Genomic DNA, 13,479 nt, shown 5'->3' on the forward strand with positions numbered 1-13,479 from the left:
AAAAATGTGGAGAAATAAGATACTTCCATGAAAGAATGTATAAATACTGTATAGTCTCCCTAGTGTAAGAAATAGTAAGAGTACATAAGAGTTTATGGTAATCATTATTCCTCATTACATTGTTTTGAAACCTTATAATGATCACATTCATTAGTTGGAATGGGTTTGTCCTGGTTTGTTTGATTTTATTATCTGTGATGGTATGAACAGCTAATTTGAGGGAAACAAGTCATTATAACAGCCAGTACTGATATAGTATCACCTTACTCTGAAGTCCTATTATGCTTTGCTCTTCTGTTTTCATTGGCTCTATCATGCTGTACCTTATTGGATTGTATTACGCATGAAAGTATAAACAAATTTTCTATGGAAAATGAGATAATATAGTAACCATTGTTTGTTTACTGTTATTTGGTTCTGAATGTTCTGTAATACTCTCATTCTCTTGAATGTTTTTATACTATTTTGTTATGTTTGATACTATTGTATATGAAGTTATACTCAACTATTTCAAAGAGACATTGTGGTACTTACTGTTAATTACTGGTTGTCTTCTGGTGAAACACTGTGTTGCTTACATTGTTCTGTTCTGATCTGCTTTATTATGTCCTGTTTTGTCTTAATCTCTTTAAAGTAAAAAAAAAAAAAACAAATGTAGAAATTCTCATGATTTCCTCTAGATTTGGACAATATAAAAGGACCCAGATACCACCAAGAGCTTGGTATCATAGCTTTGCTCACAATAAATGCTGTCTCCTCCAGAGTGTTCTTTTAGACACTTTTTCCTGTGTTACCCAACCCAAGCTCACCCACTCAGCTTCCCCCTCACTCCTCACTTCTACTTTCTTGAATAAATTTGGCCACTGCTTTTTTGCTCATTTTATTCAATTCTTTGTTCAAAACTAAAAGAACCTAGAACCTAACTCCAGAAAGGCAAGCAACCCAGAACCCAGTAACATTTATTTGGCCAGCCACTTTTAGAAGGAGCTACCTGATAACACTGGATTCTGATCACACCTCCCTTCCCGGTCAGTCGAAGATAAGCCTATCTCCCTATCTCAACTTTATGAACAAAAGTTGGATCGTACAGAAAATATTAGAAAGAATCAGCCCTCATCCAGGTGACAGTGGTTGAAGACCAAGATGATGGAGACTGCCAGGGTGGAGCATCATGCCCCATCATTACCAGGACAAGCCAGAGGACCACGTGTGCAGGTCTGAAAGAGGACCTGGGGTTATACACGCTACAGTTGGACTGTGTGCTCCAGGAAGGAAAATCCCCTCGGCAGTGCTTGAAGAAACGATACTGCAGAGCTCTGAAATTCTCATTTTTTAAGTGTAAAAGATCAATGTGGGATGACAGATCAAGATTCAGAGGAATAAAAGGATATTGATACCGTTTTGCTGAAGGCAAGATGAAAGCCAATGAAGTTTTCTCTGATCATTAACATAGAAGTCAATAAATATTGCTCAGGGCCGGGAATTTAGCTCAGTGGCATAAGTGCCTGCCTGGCAAGCACGAGGTCAGGAGTTCGATCCCCAGTACTGCAAAAAAAAAAAAAATTATTGCTCAGTCTGTCTGGTTGGATCCATTTCCTCCATACAATGCTGGAACAAAAACAGATGGATTCTGTTTTTAATCTGTGTAAGAGACATGTTTCTCTTGCTCTACATTATTTTTAGAGGATCAATTTAGTTGAACAGTTTTGAGGACTGTCCTAAAGCACAAGGAGTGGTGAGGTTATTTTCAAACTTGACTCTTTAATCAGATTACACAGATGTACAGTGGGAAGACACCAATGTGACTGACAGTCATAACGTGAAGCCTGGACAGATGAGATTTACTGGAAAAGTTTAGAATACAACTTTTTCTTTTTTCAGTTGTTCTACTTGATTCTAAAATAAATTATTTGATTCCTTAAAGAAAATGAAGAGGGGGCCAGGAATTTAGCTCAGTGGCATATGCACCTGCCTGGCAAGTGCTGGATCATGAGCTCAATCACCAGTACCAAACAAATTAAGAGCTGGGCATGGTGGTGCACGCTTGTAATCCTGGCACTCAGGAGGCTGACGTAGGAAGGTCACTGCAAGTTCCAGACCAGCCTGGGCTACAAAGTGAACTCAAGCCTGGCCTAGACTGCATAACAAGACCCTGTCTCAAAAAGAATAAAAAAACTGATATTACATCATATTAAAAAGCTTTTGCACAGCAAAAGAAACCACTAACAGAGTGATGAGACAACACACAAAATGGGAAAAAAAAACTTTACTATCTTGCCCTTAAACAAAGGATTGATATCTAGAATATATAAAAAGCTCAAAAAAATCAGACCCCTAAATTTAAAGGCACAATCCAAAAATTGGCACCTGAGATGAATAGACATTTCTCAGATGAAATACAAATAGTGAATAAATATATTTTAAATTGTCCAACATCACTGGAAAAATTTATTGAAAGGGATAGCTCCTGAGACATAGAAAGAGATGTAAAAGTGGGTCTCCAATGAGCCCACTTCTCAAGGGAAATTTTATACAGCAAAATCATGAAGTAGGTACAATCTGGGTCAAAACCATGATCAGGGCTGAGGATTTAGTTCAGTGGCATAAGCGCCTGTCTGGCAAGCACAAGGTTGTGAGTTCGACCCCTGATACCAATAAAAAAAAAAAAAAACATGATCAGCCAACAAAGTTACAAGTATAACTACTTAGGTAATAGTGCTCCAGGTCACATGGCAACTGTACATGGAAAGAACCAAGACTTTCTTTAGGAAGGGATGGGTCAGGAGGTCTTTGTCACTCACCATGGTGATACCAATCATCTTAGCCCCTAGGGAGGCACGTAAACCTGGTCATTCCATCTTTATCTTGAGGCCTGGCCTCTAGCAGATACTCTTCTAGCCAGCCTTCTAATGTGTTCTCACCCTCTGCACTCAAGGGCTGTCTGACCAACCACAATACGATTACTAGCTTAGCTGTCTATAATAAGGGTAACTATTGAGGCTCTAGACCTAAAGAGGTTCCAGAAGTCACTTGTTTCCAAAAAAAAAAAATCTAACTTTTAAAGATTCATTTTGTGGTGCCAGTTACAATCTCACTGCATACCGGCACTGAGAACTGACACCTGAGGCAAATACAAGAATGCTTGAGGGTGAAATGATCCCCAAACACTTAAATATAAACATGCTTAACATCTCAGCCATTAAGCAAGTGCAAATGGCCACCACAGTGAGCTCTCCGTCACCCCTAGCACAGTATGTTACTACGGTAACAAGTATTGGAAAGGATGCAGAGAAACTGAACCCCTCATACACTGTGCAACTTGTACATGACAATAGTGTGGCATTTCCCCGAAAAGTTTAATACAGATTTACTATACTGCTCAACTCTTCCACACCTACATAGCTAGGAAACACAACTGAAAAGATGTGTTAAAAGAAAAATAAATGCATTCTTTTCATCTGTCAAAGCCATTCAATGAAGAACTAACTCAATTTTGAGTTCCAGAAAAACAAAACTGTTTCCAAATGGGGAACAAATTTTTTTCTCCGGGCATAGCAGGTGGCGAAACAGAAGTGGACCTAAGGGATGCATTATCCTAGAAACTCCCACTGATTTCCTAACAAAACATTTCAGCAGATGGGCCAAAAATAGTCCAGCTTCTTATGTTCAATGAGGAAACGGTTGCCAAGTGTACACTCAGGCGTAAGTAGTAAGCAGCTACGTTTATTGAAGCTCACAGGAAGTTGTGATCATGGGAAGTCCAGGCCACTATAAGATAAGACACAGACAGGAAAAGATTCAGGGGAAGATGGCAGAGCGGGGAGCAGCAGAGAAAGAGCCTCTCCAAGATTTGATGCCTGGGCACTGGAATATAGCAACATGAGGAAAAGACAGAGGAGGGAGGTGGGTCCCCGGGACTCAAGGAGGATCTGAAGTGTGGCTTGAAGCCAACAGAAAGAGATAATCCTGGAATCCAGCAAAAACAAGAAAACCAGGCTCACCACCGCAGGCCTGAGGAGAAGCCATGCGCCACCCCAGGGAACCAGCTGCCAGACCCAGAGAGGAAACCACACACTCCCTGGAGATCCAGCCACCCCAGGCCTGGAAAGCCAGCGGCAGCAGGTCCAGAGAGGAGGCGACACCCCCAGTGAACTGCCACAGACCTAGGAAGAAGCCACATCACCCCATGATGAGTCCCTCCCAAAACAAGTTCAGGAGAGGTGGTCACAAAAGAAATTGGAAGCCATGTACCTGAAGTTTCTGAAGTGATAGCAACTGAAGTAAAGAAACAACTTAGTGCTTATTTTGTTTGATTAATTTTGCATGCCTCTATCTCACCCAGAACAATTCCAGGAGACATAGACATAGGATAAATTAGAAGCCACACACCTGAAATCTTTGAAATGATAGCAACTGTAGTAAAGAAACAGCTCAGGGCTTACACTGTTGGTTAACTTTGCATATCTGTATCTGGTGGTCTGAGTAACTATTTAGAGGATAACAATATGCAGTGTAGTAACTATAGTTGATTTCCTACCCCCTTGTTTTTGTTTTTGTTTTTGTCTTGGGCATCAAACTCATGACCTCACACTTGCCTGGCAGGTCCTTGAGCCGCTACACTACATCCCTAGCCCTTACTGTCTTGTTTTTGAAATCCAAGATTGTTCTCATGGTATTGTTTTGTTTTATTCTCTTTAAAATAAAAAAGGGAGGCTGGGGGTTTAGTTCAGCTGCATAAGCGCCTGTCTTGCAAGTATGCGGTCATGAGTTTGATCCCTGGTACCAACAAAGAGAAAAGACAATAAATAAATAAATAAATAAATAAGGTACAGTGGGGTCAGAAAAGAATTGCACACAGGTCAAAAGTATACAATAATATCAACAGCAACAAAGAAAACCAGCAGATAAATCAGGCTTTCAGAATTAAAAAGCCAGGCACAGGGCTGGGGGTTTAGCTCAGTGGCATAAGCGCCTGCCTTGCAAGCAGGCAGTCATAAGTTCGATCCCTGGTACCAATAAAAAGGAAAAAGACCAAAAAAAAAAAAAAAAAAAAAAAAAAGCCAGGCCCATCTGTTTTGGGTGCCTCCCACTAAATCTTTAGGTAATCAGACAAATGACTGACAGGGCATGAGTCAACTTGGGGACTCTAAACACACATGCTTGTCCCAGAATTCACTCTCACATACGTAGTGCACATGTATGAACCTGTAATGAGGTGGGAACAGGGTAAAGGTGACCATAAGGTCAGCCGAGGGGATCCAACATGCATGTGCTCTCAGCTAGAGCATCAACGATCTCCTAGCCTCTTGTTATTTTATTTTCTAATAGTCTTAGGATAATAAAAGCAGGAATAATCATAGCGTACCATTTAGAACTAAGTGGATAGAAGAGAATGACTCACTCAACTCCATTATTTCTAACTATACTAAAAGCAATAATCCTAAAATAATTTAACCATATACTGAATCTCAGCCCCAACCGTATGTCAAGCAATAACATAAACTCCAACATTAACACCTAGTTACAAACATAGTGTTAACATAAAACTAAACATAACTCTACAGAAACCTAAAGCCAAAAGATTAACCATAGCCCTACATAAAGCTTAGGCCCAAACCTGAACCTAAACTCTAATCTAACACCCAACTCCTACCCTGATCCTCCCATTCACCCTAACCCCAACTCTGGTTCTGGTCTGTCCCTCTCACATGTATGGATACCTCCTTACCCACTGCTCCCCACATTCCTGTTCCTTGGGTTTGAAGGGTGACTAGTGTTAAAGGTACAGAGGAGAGACCACCTGAGAAAGCTCTGTACAATCAACCATGACTGTTTGCTCACTTCTATGGAGATGGGCTGAGTTCAGAGAGAGAAATCCGCAGGAAGCAAGAGCAGAACAAAGGATTTAAAGGGGAGGGGAGGAGTTTGCTGTCTTACAGAATTTGGGGACAGAGATGGTGTGGTTGTGCTTCTCCTAGTGAGTGGGGCAGACTCAAATGTGGTCATTTCTCTGGATGGGTGGTACAGATGGACTTCCCTCTGTGCCTGCCAGTACCAGCCTCACACTGGATGTGACACCAAGGGCAGCCCTGCTGGGAGGGTGAAGCCTGGGGTTCTGGGGGTGGATAAAGGCAGTGAGTCCTCAGACCACAGCCTTCCCATGAACTAGGTTCCGGGTGAGGCCCAAGGCTACAGAGCTTGAGCACGATGGAAGGGGCTCTCCTGCTGCCTTTATGCAGCCCCATTCCTTCCCATGACCCGGCACTGTAGTGCCTACTCCTGAGGCAGCCCAGCCATGCCCCTGATCTAGTGAGTACAGTGGAGAGATAGGGAAATGCATATGGCTCCAGGAGAGGATGCCTGGAGCATATGCCTGCCATAGAAAAGACATAGGTTAAAATGCCTGCCATTGGGGCTGGGGATTTAGCTCAGCGGCATAAGTGCCTGCCTTGCAAGCAGGCAGTCGTGAGTTCGATCCCTGGTACCGATAAAAACGAAAAAGACAAAAAAAAAATAAAATAAAATGCCTGCCATTATAGGATAAGGGTTGTGTATAACTCCAGCAGAGAGCACAGGGGCTCAGTATGCCTGCATTAGGAATACTGAGATGCATATGCCTACATTAAGCTGAGAAGGGAGGCATATTCCTGCAGTAAAGAGGACAGACTGTGTACATGACTACAGTAGGAAGGACAGGGAATGTACTTTCATACAGCAGAGTAGACACTGGATGTATGTGAAGACAGAGGTTGCATATGCCAGCAATTGAGAAATCGGGGGATAGGTTTGTTTACAGTAGAAAAAACAGTGTATGCATATGCCTCCATTAGAGAGGGCAGGGGATGCATATGCCTACAGAAGAGATGAAATGGCATATTTATAACTGCAGTAGAGAGGATGGAGTATGAAAAGGTCTACAGTAGAAAATACATAGCATGCTTATGGCTGCAGCACCGTGGACAGGGTATGTGTATTCCTGCAGTAAATAAGACACTGCATGGGCACCCTGAAGCAGTACGTCAGAAAGGAGTACACATGCCTCGGTAGAGAGCAAAGCAGTTCTGCATGCCTGCAGTAGGTGGAGCATACGTCTGCATCAGAGAGAACAGGGTGTGCGTATAACTGCAGCAGAGAGGACAGCACATGGACACGCCTGATGTAGAAGGACAATGAATGAATCAGTCTGCAGTTGAAAGGACAGGGCATTGTCATGCAGGAAAATGGAGTTGCTAAGCAGAGGGGAAAAAATAGGACAAAGCCTCAGTAAACTTTCTGCCAAACGCTGTCAAAAAAAAGTTTAAACTCTTACTGGAGTAAGCAATTAAGAAGATAAATGAAAGAGCTGATAAACAGAACTAGACTCAGCCAGGCTCCAGATGCCCTGGCTAAAGGTAGCTAGCTCTCCCTAACTTCAGCAAAATACAAAGGAAAGAAAACAGGGAGGAGATACATAACTGTCTTGGTTACTTTTCTCTTGCTGAGACAAAATACCCAAAGTTAAAAGAGGTCTATAGCTAACAGTTTGTAGAGGTTTCAGTACATAATCAGCAGGCTCCCAGGCAGGACGGCAGAGCAGAGAAACAGTTCCTGGTGGGCAGAAGGCAGCAAAGCAACAAGGAACAACCATAGCTCTTTCTCTCCCTTATATTTCATCCAGGCTACTTAGGGCAAGGAGATGCACTCTTCAACCTAGTGTCCTTGATTCTAGCAATGCACTATGAATCAATTACAGCATCACACACTCTAGATACAACCACCTCAGAAAAAGCACCAGTTATGACTGCATGAGGCTTAGGGTGGGGAGCATTTAAACACAAGCAATGGTAACAATAACAAAAAGCTTGTTTGTTGTTGTTGTTATTGTTGTTCATTATTGAGACAAAGTTTCACTATGTAATTCATGCTGGCTTTGAACTCACTATGTGTCCCAGACTGACCTCAAACTCATGGCAATCTTCCTGCCTCAGCCTCTCAAGTGCTGGGCATGCACCACCACCTCAATGAAAACTCTTATTTAGAATATAAAATATCTATTCACACCTAGACATACATACATACATACACACACACAGTTTTATTCTTTTATTATGTCACTGCACTAAATATATATGTCCCTTTATTTAATTGCTAATTTGACCTTGCTACAAGGTGCCTTCTAACCAACCCATAAATTCTAGAAATAAGCCCAACAGTACAAAGCAATAAATAAATCCCACTGAAGAATGCACACATAGACAATGGGGCCCCAGGTTAGGGTCTTGGGGTCTGGAATTCATCTATGACAGTCCAAAGAACTAATCAGGTTGTGACAAGCTCCTGGCTTGGCCTTGGGAGGAAGAGTCTCTATCATTTAGATAAAAGAAAATAGAGGACAAAGACAAATGGGTATCTGGGTGCCCTACTCTCTCACGGTGCATCTGTCTGTCCCGTTTCTCTTCCTTTCAAATAAAGGGTTTTCACTTTTCCTTTTATCCTTGGTTTCTTTAAACCCTTATGGATGCCAAGTTCAGGATCTTGGTTCACTGCAGGGCAGCAGAGTCACACTCACATCACAGATGCAACAGTAGGCTTTTGGTAGAAAGGACAAAGGATGTGTATGGTACAGAGGAGAGGACGGGTGATGTGTATGCTGCAGTACAGAGGACAGTGCATGCATATGACTGCAGTAGAAAGAACAGGGGATGCATTTGCCTGCAGTAAAGAAGACACGGGAATGTAATGCCCGCAGCAGTTGCATATGCCAGCAGAAGACAAGTCGGGGAATATGTGTGCCTGTAGTAGAAAGAATAGCAGTTGCAAAGACCTGCACTTAAGGGTATGGGAGATAACTATCCATACATCAAAGAGGAGAGGCATAAGGTCCTGAGTTGGATCCCCAGTACCAAAAAAAGGTGAGGGAGGGCATGTTTATATCTGCAGTAGAGGACAGGATAAACTAAAGAAGATGCATTTGTTATGGCTTGCATAGAGATATCCCCGAAAAGCCTCACACATTCATACCTAGGGCTTTTCAGAGATGGCTGGATTTAGGGTGCATGAATATCTATTACTGATGTGTAATAATTGGATTAGTCCACTGATTGTATTAGCAGAAATTTGGGTATGGTGAGATATATTTTTCTGAAAACAGAAGACCCATGATGGGTGTGAGCAGCACCAGCCAATAAACTTGTAGTCTGAATGTAATAAAAAGGGAGAAGAAGGCCGGGGATTTAGCTCAGCAGCACAAGCACCTGCCTAGAAAGCGCAAGGTCATGAGTTCAATCCCCGCTACCAAAAAGACAGTGGGGCTCACTGCTTGCTTCTCTCTTCTGCCTACTATGACATGAGATGTTTCTCTCTTGCAATGCCCCTTTGCCATGCTTTTAACTGGGCCCTCAGCCCAGTTAACTATGTGACTTAGCCCTACAAACTGCAAGCTAAAATAAGCCTTCTCTCCTTAATGTGTGAGTGTCAGGTATTTTGTCCCAGCAACAAGAAAGTAACTAAGACAGATTTGATGCCAGAGAAGTAAGCTCATGGCTGTGACACTATCTGCTGTGTGGTTCAAAATCCCTTAGAATTGGCTTGTGAGAAGAGTTTAGAAAGTTTTGGAAGCTGGGTATGGTGGCAAAGCCTACAATCCCAGTACTTGGGAGGTTGAGGCAAGACGGTGAATGCAAGTTCAAGTGGGGAGGAGCTATGTGGTGGGCTATGTGGGCTATGTGGTGAGTTCAAGGCCAGTCTGAACTAAGAGCAAGACCCCAATGAAAGAAAGAAAGAGGAGAGAGACGGAGAGTTTCAGAGATGCTGGCGGCTGGCTGGAAAACAGTCCTAGAATACTATGAGTCACACTTCATGGGAGATTCTGGTTAGAGCTCAGAAGACCAGAGTGCTGGGAGTAATGCAGCTGGAAAAGCCTAGGTTAAGGAGGCTTCAGTTGGACAGGACTCCATCAGCAGTTGAGCTCCATACCATGTGTATTAGTCTTTGGCAGAAAATTTGTCTACATTTTGTTTGTGCACAGGGACTGCAGGAGACTGAGATTAACCTAGCAGGAGAAATTTCAAGGCAGTCTGATCTTGAGGCAGTCTATTTTAATCAGATCTATATTGAGAATCAAGAGCAAACAGCACACCATAATGACTTTAAAAAGAAAGTTCCAAAGGCTAGGGTTTTAGCTCTGTGGCACAAACACCTGCCTGACAAGCGTGAGGTCATGAGTTCAATCCCCAGTATAGATAAATAAAAAATAAAATAAAAAGGAAGTTCCAGCAATACTGTATCTTGCAAAGAGGAACAGAAGAGAACTTGATTTCTAAAAAGATCAGTGCTAGGGTTATTTCCAAAAGATGAAAAATATTAACAAAAGATGAGAAATATAAAATAAAAAGCGGCCTTTATTCTGAGAACACGGAGAGAGATGACCAGCACCCCCACCGCTGGCATCGGCGATCTCTCCCGCGGACACGTGGCGTGGGGGCCTGTAAATAGCCTCGGTTTGGGGTGGAACCTAAAGCGGGCATTAGGGATACACAGGTAGCCCATTGGTCCTAGGTTTGGCGCCATATGTAAATTTCCAGGGGCGGGAAGATGGCGTCACAGGTAACTTCCTAGGGGCGGGCGAGATTGGGGCTTCCTGCTTCCGGTTGTGGCTTTCCTGGCTACAGTGTTCTGTCTGGGCCAAAACCCTTTCAATCAGCAATAAAAAGCCAAGCATTTCAGAAGAGGACAATAGAAAAATGGCCTGCAGGCTTCATAAGAACCAGAAGTCTCTATCCTTTGTAGCCTCAAAATTGCAAAGATGGCAGACTTTGCTTTGAGAACAGAGTCCCAGGACACCATGTTCCAGAATGGCAGTAGCCTTAATTAATTAGTTATCCAAAAAATTACATGGTGTGTAGTCTGTTCACACAACACAACATTGCTCAGGAAAGACAGTCTGACCATACAGCAGCATGGATGACCTGAGAACCCTGTCACCAGCTAGTCACAGAGGACAGTTGCTGGGTGGCTTTGTTGCCACAAGGTTCCTAAGTAGTCAGATTCATAGAGACAGGAAGTTGAGTGGGGTGACATCTACAAAGTCACGAGGGGAGTTACTGTCTCATGAGTCATGTCAGCAGCCTTCTGTGAGCTCCTCCCCACTGGCAGGTGGCCACTTTCTCTATATCCCCATATGGTAGACAGAGAAAGAACTCTGGTCCCCTCCTTTTTTGTAAGGACACTAAGTCCTCTACGGGACCCTTACAAGCCTGGTCACCTCCAAAAGCCCTCCTCCAATACAAGTCCCTGGGGATAGGCCTTTGCAAAGCACAAGAAGGCTTGACAAGACTGTCATAGTGACACTGGCAAGGGTCTTTAAGTGACCCAAATATGCTTGGAAGCAAGCAAGCTTAGAGGTGTGAAATAGTCACTACTGGGTTTTTAACTGGTGCTCAGGATCTTTTACTGACTCGTCCACATGGTGGGGGCAGTATGTGGCCTTCCCCTGGAGGTAGCAAAAACGGTGGAAGAGCAGGCCTTCAGAAGGTGCACAGCACTTAGGAACCCCTCCCTCAGACAGGGCCTCTGCAACCCAAGCCCTGCCCATGCCCCATACTCAGCAGGCACCTGAAACCACTCTTTCCAAGGACTCTGTGCATGCACAATGGCCTGCAGGCTGACACGAACTCCCAGGTACCCAACTCACTGTCCCCCTCAGCTCTCTGAGTCACCCCACCTGACCCCCACAGCTCAGGGGGGTTTCTCTTCCCAGTCTGGCCCTGGATCTAATGCTTCTGGCTTTGTGCATGTGATCCCTTATCCAGTTTCAGAGCCCTTTCTTTGACCAGGCAGGAAATCCTCACAGAGACCCCACAGTGAGCCCTCCTGGGACCTCTCTTACATCCCAGATCCTTCAAACCTGACCTCTCGACTGCCCTCAACACCAGCACCCTGTCCTTTGAGGTGTCCACTTAAATCCTCTGATTTCAGTTGCCCTCCCCCACTGTTCCCCACACAATAACCCCCAAAACTGAGCAATTCACACCACTCCCACTAGACTTCTCTCTTCCTTTGGGGGATCAAGCCTCACCCTTGCCCCTTAAACTGCCCACCAACCTCCACACCTAGCTCACTACCTCGATGTAGCAGCTTCATGGGTCAAAGGACCTGCAAACTGACAAGGCTGGGGTGCATTGGGTCCCACCCTGCCCCCAAGGAACACACCTCTGAGAAAAAATCTCAGGAACATGCAGAGGTGCCTTTTCTGGTCCCACTTGAGTCCTAGAAAAAAGAGGTCAGGATGAGATCTGGAGGCAAAGCAGAGTTGGGCCACCACAGGGGATGGGGGGACACCACTGGTTGAGGACTTTGAGAGCCAGAGTGTGGGCAGTGCACATGTCAGGCCTCCCTGAGTCTGAGACTCTCTTCCGGGTCTTAGAGATAGCTAGTCCCACCTCTGACATGCAACAGTGGCCTAGCAAGCAGAGCTACACTGCCCACACCACTCCCAGACCCACGGGTGACATGGGTCTCTGACGTAAAGGGTGCAGCATGGCTCAAGGTGGGCAGTCTACCTGCATGTCAGGCCTTGGGTTCCATCCAACCATCATTATGAAAAAGAGAAAAATCCAAGGGAACTGAGGAGCTAAAACTTCTCAGACCTCTTGTGGTCCCTCAGGTGTTCCTGTCTGCTCCAACTTGCCCAGAGCCAGGAGGGCTGAAGGCTGGCTTTCATTGTCCAGCTGAGTTAGCGAGGACAGGGGTACTGGCTGTTCCAAGAGCAGGACACAGGATCCAGCTTGAAACACACATAACCGGGGCTCACCCTTCAGGCCTCACCTATTACCCACACCCACAGACACAGGCCAGGGACTCCTCGGCCCAGAGCTGCCACCAGTCTTTGGCCTCTGCAGGTCCATACCCCTCCCACAGGTCTCCACTGCTTCATCACCATGCGGGGTGCAGTGTCTCTCCGTGGGTGCCCAGTTCAGAGCCCAAGCCCTGGGGTGCTCACCCTGCACTTCAGCGCTGATTTGGAGGCCACAGCAAGGAAGGGATACAGCCATGGAGAAGCCTCTCCACATGGTCCCAAGACCAGCTGCCTGGAAGGCAGGTGACTCCCAAGCAACAAGGCACTGATTCCCATCCAGCACACCCAGTTGTGGTAGAACCTTACCTACCCCCACCAGAGCTGTTACAGTAAGGAACATGCTGGGGAGGCCACCACCCTCAGGGCACAGCCAGTCCCTTAGGCCACACAGTGAAACTGCCTGGTCTGGGGCTCCAGGTGCTACATGCCCAGCTGCCCTGAGGAACATGTGTGGCCATCACCCATCACAGGTAAGACCTTTGAAGCAGCTCCTGAGATATTAGTCCCTCCATCCCACATAGACCCTGCTGGGCCTTGGGACCGAAAGGTCACACCCCACATGGGGGGTGGGGTCCAGGCAGAGGTCAGGTGCAGAGGATTTCAGGCTGTGCATCTGGGCCACGTGGGCACTGGTGACTGGGGGG

The 13,479-nt window shown here is 45.0% G+C and overlaps 1 pseudogene; it reads left to right on the plus strand.

Annotated features, from left to right (window-relative positions):
- The first annotated feature begins 1,110 nt into the window (after positions 1-1,110).
- LOC100717792 (cytochrome c oxidase assembly factor 5-like) lies at positions 1,111-1,394 on the plus strand (annotated as a pseudogene).
- The last annotated feature ends 12,085 nt before the right edge of the window (positions 1,395-13,479 follow it).

This window comes from Cavia porcellus, unplaced genomic scaffold (assembly GCF_034190915.1).
Source record: "Cavia porcellus strain 051 isolate PalLab524CR breed Dunkin Hartley unplaced genomic scaffold, mCavPor4.1 scaffold_31, whole genome shotgun sequence".
Classification (NCBI taxonomy): Eukaryota; Metazoa; Chordata; class Mammalia; order Rodentia; family Caviidae; genus Cavia; species Cavia porcellus.